This window comes from Apodemus sylvaticus, chromosome 16 (assembly GCF_947179515.1).
Source record: "Apodemus sylvaticus chromosome 16, mApoSyl1.1, whole genome shotgun sequence".
Taxonomy (NCBI): domain Eukaryota; kingdom Metazoa; phylum Chordata; class Mammalia; order Rodentia; family Muridae; genus Apodemus; species Apodemus sylvaticus.
The window spans coordinates 43,803,752-43,810,575 of record NC_067487.1 but is presented as its reverse complement, the minus strand read 5'-3'; the positions used below and the strand labels follow the sequence as shown (position 1 = coordinate 43,810,575).

Here is a 6,824-nt window from a genome sequence, read left to right as displayed (position 1 = left end):
TTGAATCTCCAGTTCTGCATTCCCTTCATTTTGGTCACATTTCTTTGCTTCTGTTTCTCTTTTATCCCTACACTATTTACTTGCTCATCTTAATGTTCCCTAGGACCTCTAGGTACCTGAGGTCCTCTCAGGAGTGGTCCCTGGAGTGCTATGTGCTGGGTAGGATGGGAAGGAATGGCTGTCTCAGGTTTATGTCCAATCTGGGAGGAGTGGCAACAGGCAGAGGTTATCTTTGACATGTCAGCCAACCAGAATCTAATTTCAATTATATATGTCACCAAAAACCCAAAAACAAAAACAAACAAAAAAAGGAACAAAACTTTGCTGAGTACAACTGCTATTAAGTAAAGCATCAGGTGGTAGGAACCAATTGCAAACTTGTTAAGTCTGAGTCTATATTGTTGTAAAGATAGTTCTAAATCACTTTCGTGTAGATCAATAAGATCATTGGGAACCAAAGGTTATTATTAATGCAGTTCCCTACATGAAGGAGCCCTTTTAAGGCTCCTGGCTCCTATTGGCTCTTAACCTCTCCATTTAAGGAATGCATGTTACCCAGGGCTATTACCCACAGTAGCATTTCTAGTTGAGGTTAATGAAGCTTCTTGACCTTAGTGAAGGACTCTGGGCCACTTGGCATCTAAAAATACAAGAAGCAAAAATCTGACCTTACATTTATAGCTTAGGTACATAGACTATCATTTTCTTTATTTCATCTTGTCTTGGTTTTCTTTGCCCCACTCACTCATCTTCAGTCTTCCTTTCATCTTCAACCTTCCTTTCAAGGACCTTTTTCATTTTTCTACTCCTGAGCTTCTGGTCTAGACACTTGTTCTTTCCAAAATTCTCATTAAATCCTAATCTCCAGAGTGATGTGTTAATGGTATTTGAAATCAGGTCCTTGGGAAATTAATTTGGATGAGGTGGTATCATAAGGATGTGGCCTTCGTGATGGCTTGTGTGGCTTTATTAGAGACCCAAGTTAATAAGCTTGCTGTGTGTCATCTCGTGTCATCCCACCATAGAAGCTCTTTCCAGCACCAAGAAGACGCTGGAATCATATTCTTAGATATCACAGATTCCACAACCATGAGCTGAGTAACTTCTTTACAATTTCTCCGGTACCTGGCATCTAATTATGCATGTACTTTTCTCCTGCCTATTTCTTAATCTTTGTATCTCTTGCATGATTTTATTCACTGATATAGTGGGTGATTTCATTTTTATGCCATGATGGAAATGCTTTTCACAACAGCTTTATGTTTCTGATATAGTTTTTGTAGTCCCATTGGCTAACATTTCCTAAAATCTAAAACCTATGCCCGGCCCAACTTTATAGGAGATATAGCACCAACAATCCTGTCCTTCTCTCATTGACACACACACAAAGACCCATGTACCCATGCACACAAACATGCAAACACACAGTAAAGTTCAAGGAGAAGAGAGAGATTTTTTCACTGAGCTTCTAACTCTAGGCTCCTACCAATGTAGAGAATATATATGTGTGTGTGTGTGTGTGTGTGTGTGTGTGTGTGTGTATAAATATATATATACATACATATATATAAAATATACATATTTAGTAGAGCACTTTATAATCATATATTGTTGTTATTCTCTGATTTATATCATATAATTCTTTTTTTAGTGTAAGCCTTTTTCCTTCTATTTAGAATTTTTTTATTCTTTTTCTTTTTTTTTTTCCACTCCCATGTTGGCAGGTATGGATTACATGAGACCTGGCAACCTATCACTGTATACAGATGCAACAAAGAGGGTTAAAAAGTAGAACAGAAAGAAAAGCATCTCCTAGCATTTCCCCCAAGGGTTCACTCTCCTGCCACACACACTCTCCAAAGGACTGCTATATATCCAACTCTATGTCAGCTTCTTGGCTTTCTTGTATCAGAAATCCACTACTTTACTCATGTTCTGAATTGTTTCCAGAGCTGCTTCATATGTTCTATCTACTGAGGGTTCATCAAAAATGATCAGGACACCCCCCTTGTCCAAAATCCCATAAAATTTCTTGTCAAGAATCATCTGTGATACTTTTCTTTCCACATCAGCCTTGAAGAGTTTGATATGTATTCAATCTGTACTTGAGGGGGGAAAAGATTCAATGACCCGGATCAGATTCTGTTCCAGTAAGTTACTGAACAACTTGGCCAGATGTGTGCTGATGAGTGGGTCGTCCCAGAGCTCTGCCCTGTAGTCTGTTAGGGCCTTTTCAAAATCTGCCAGTGATCTGTTCTTGCTAGCTTGAGCCACACATTTCAATGCTTCTGTCTGCCTCCTTGCATATCAAAGTACAAGCTTTCTGCTCACGAAAGCCTGGACATCTTCTGGGGTGTTGAGCATAATTTTGCACAGCAACATGTACTTCAGAGATGCGATGGCCTTGGGGCTCTCAATGGAGTCATAGCCTTCTAATGCCTCAGAAGTATGAGTATGAAGTTTTCCTGTCCTTCTCCTCTGCTGCATGAATAATACCTGACTGCACATCCAGGGTGGCCTGCAATTTGGGGGGGGGGGGGCGGGCAATAGATGGCATTTGCTGTGATTGGAGCAGAGGTTAAGGCAGCTCGGGCTTTCAACAGATTACTCAGAGCATGGTAAGTTTTGCTAAAAACTAACAAGCTAAATGCTGAACTTCCATCAAAAGTGCTGTGTCATCCATGTTTTTCAATTCCCACAGCAGCTGAGCACCCAAATACAATGCTTCTTGGTATCAAAATACAAAGACACCAGCCTTGCTTCCAATGTTTGGCATAAGAAAGTCCTTTTCTCTGATTTGGCCCATCTGATGCACTGTAAGCATAGCTCGACCTCCTGCCCTGTAGCTGCTTCCATATCTAGAAACAGATCAAGGAGAGACCAGACCAGACAAGCTGCTTTAGCTTTACTGGTGGAATTCAAAAAAGGTCTCACATACTTCAGGAGGCCTCCAAGCCCAGCAGCTTGTCCAGTCTTTTCCAGGAGAGGCTCCAGTTTAAGGATGCTCTGCTCTTTGACCTGGACTGCCTCCTCCTCATTTTCCTGAATGTCACACTTCATGATGTGAAAGTGGAGGATGTAGGTGGAGGCCTTCTGGTCAATGCTGAGTAGAGACTGTGTTCTCTGGAACTCCGCCACCACCGTGGCCGCCATCTTACCACTCTTACACACTCATATCAACTAATTCTATCTCAAATGTAGGTCATTTGCATTGAGATCATATAATATCGAGTTCTTACTGTAAGCTAGGCATTATTACAAATGATTTCAATGGGTAAGTTGAAATTAGAAAATGAATAAAATACAGGAAAAAGGTACAGTTTAGTTGGTAGAGTACTTGCCTAGCATGGCCATAACCCTGAGTTCAGTTTTTAGCATGGTATGACCCTATGGCATAGGTCTGTAATACCAGCATTGGGAAGACAAAGGCAGGAGCAGAAGTTCAAGTATATACATATATATATATATATATATATATAGATAGATAGATAGATAGATAGATAGATATAGATATAGATAGATATAGATATAGAAATAGATATAGATATAGATATAGATATAGATATAGATATAGATATAGATATAGATATAGATATAGATATAGATATAGATATAGATATAGATATAGATAGATAGAGAGAGAAAGACTTACAGGAAAATCCATGATCCATGATATCCTGATTTAGAGAAAAGGGCAGCTAAATACTAATTTATTATATATCAGTATCTGTGCTATTACAATATAGGTACACAAAGATGAATAATTATCTAATAGCCACCAAATAATAAAGCAATATTGCAATAGAAATATGGACAATTCAAAAATTTGGGTTACTTTATTTTTCTGTCCCTTGGAAATTTTCAGTTGTCCCTGTATAAAACTTATGAAAAAGGAATAAGAAAATCAATCAAACGGAAAGACAAGAACCCTTTTCTAATCAATTCACAGGACTATCTTTACTTTCTCATTGGAAGAATTCATTTCAAAGCAAGTAAACAATTCAGTTTTGAAGTTTTCTGACAGTCTCTGTATTTGCTTCCTTTTATCATTATTTATCAATGCCTTTAGGAAATAAAATTCTATTTTAAAGGAAAATCAATCAAATGACAGAAGTGAACTGAAATTGACGCGATCATCTAGAACCAAGATCTATCTGTATAAAAATAGGCTAACCAGTTTTGAAAGTTCCTTTGACAAAATAGATGTTAGATCACTTTGAGTTGAACAACTTCCAGGTCCCACTGATATAGAGGATTCAGGAGAGGAGATTATTTCCCTATAATGCTTAGATGTTAAGGAAGAAGAAATGTAACCTCTCATGGTAAATTAAAACTCATCTTCCCAACTTTGATAATGTGTAACTGGTGACTTTTTCAGCATACCCTTTTCTCCAAGCAAATTGAAAGAGTTATGGTATCCAGAGACCAAAGGCCAGTATGAAATATAAATATGCATATGTGGTTATTTAAAAAAATGTAAAATTAGTGTAAAAATCAGATATGACATGACACTAAGTAAGTCTAGCATAATGCAAAGAACATTTATCAAGGTAAACTTATATTAGTCAGAATATAGTGTTGATTTTGTGTTATTTACAATCAATATTTCAATGTGAGCTAAATTTAAAGAGATGTTTTATTTTGATAATTATGATTGTCTTTTCCCTTTTCTCTCTAGTCTTGACGAGTATAATCAGGGTTCATCTCCTAGATGTGAAAACCATGTCTTATTACATGGTTAGGGATTATAACCACATTGGACAGTTGACAAAAATCCAATCTCTAATTTCTCAAGTGAGAACAGTTTGCTAAAAGTTAGCCTTCAGTTAGAAAGGTCTCTTGAGAAGGTTTATAAAAGTCCTAGCTATCAATTTTTAAGTATGAGTGTTTTTGGCCATGACACCTTTCCAAATTGTCATCCCAAACATTCATCTACATTCCCTTGAATTAACAGAAAATGTTAGTGATGAGGTGGGAACTTCAGGCATATCCTGAACTTCTATTTGTGAGAGCAAGTTGGGTTCTAAGAATCCAATTTGCTCTGAAAGGATGTCAAGGTCGCACAACTCAACACATGTTGTCATTTGTCTAATTTATATGAAGGCTAGATGAATCCAGATGCCCATGAAATCCTGCATCTTGAAATATTTGCCAAATGTGTGAAACTTAATAAAATTCAAAGTCCACCTGGCAGGCTTAGGTTAATTATAAGGCAATCATTACTCCCCAGGAATCTGAAAGCATGTGGCTCTGATTTGTTCACACTTGACTCACCAAAATATTATTTTGCAAAATGATTCTATATCCAAAAAACCCTTTGTATGCTCTCTTGGAAAAGAGGGGTTTGGTTCTGTGCTAGGATTTGGTTAATGCCACAAACGGGATAGGCTTCTGTGGTAGTGCTTGCCAAAGCAGACATTAAACAACAGCAGGCAGTAGTGTGGGTTGATAGCAGTTTTGATCTTTCAGTGTCGAGCATTCAGTCTCCTCCTTCAAATCAAGAAACCAAATGTGTGGGATTAGATGAGGCTCTGATTCCCAAAAGAACAAGACTCTGGATTTAGGTGAGGTGATCTCTCTAGGGGTGGCAATCATTCCTCAATGATAACACCGAGTACTGAGGAACTCAGTCAGTTCCTCTCTACATGTCGACTGGTTGTGGCTTCCTGTCATGGTCTCTATCTGTGGCAAAAAGAAGATTCTTTGATGAGGGATACATGCACGTTACATTGTGTCATGCTTTTAGCACTAAAACCCTAATTCCTTCCTAGTTTAAATCACAATGAGAAAGCTCCAACAAAACTATGCCTAGGCTGAATCCAAAATTTGAAATTCATCACTGGTCATAAAGTCTTGGAGCTTTGCCTGAAATTATTTGAAGTGCCAAAACTTTAAAAAATGAAAGAGATACACATATGCAAGTTATCTGTCAGATGTGGATGTTATTTTTTTCCCAGGCAATAGTTTAATGTGCTGGTAATTTGTACTCATCCTACTGACTTATAATGATTCTAAATTTAAGTTCTGTGAACTGAATTCAGCAGGCAGAATGCATTTTGTTTGTTGGCATAGGAGCTCACAATTTTGTCAAACAGAAACATTAGAATATATACAACTTATATTCCCATCCACCCCTGCAATCTGGCATTCTTAACATTTTTTATAGAAAGCTCCTTGATAAAGTAGCACATATTTTCACTCAATGGTGGTTGTAATAACATTTATGAGGTGCTTTATCAAAACCATTTTTTAAACGCCCAGTTTCAAAGTTAAGTTAGAAAAAGAAACCTTGGTAAGGAAATAGCTGTTTTTGTAGGCATCATAGAGGCAATAAATCTGTATAATTAGGGATCAAATTGAGTTAATTGCATTTATTTTTAGTAATATCAGAAATGGTTGAATGACATACCTACAACACTATAGAAAGTACAAGAACAAGGTAGAAATCCTGGCAGTGTGCTGCATGTACATTGTAACCTGGGGAGGCCAAACAGGCAAATCACCAGTTCTCAGTCCATTTTAGGGAAAAAACTGATTACAAAAAATGAGGAAGGTTAGGTGGTGGGAACAAAGAGAAAGAATAGGAAGGATATGTGTTCAGGCAATACACTTGCATACACAGGTTCAAATCCTAGAGGGAAGTTTCTGCTAACTTCACCACCCATAACTAACAGGAATACAGACCAAGTCACTCAGAAGATTCCCTGAGGAAGTTTCCTCCCCCTCTTGGTCAAGAGTGACTATAATCAGTTGTGACATTTTTAGAAACAGAATTTGTAACTCATGGCCTTGTCTTAAACTGACATTTTTTCTCTAAAATAATG

General features: G+C 37.5%; 1 pseudogene; it reads right to left on the bottom strand.

Annotated features, from left to right (window-relative positions):
- Positions 1 to 1,881: 1,881 nt before the first annotated feature.
- Positions 1,882 to 3,153, bottom strand: LOC127666761 (26S proteasome non-ATPase regulatory subunit 11-like; annotated as a pseudogene).
- Between the last annotated feature and the right edge of the window lie 3,671 nt (positions 3,154 to 6,824).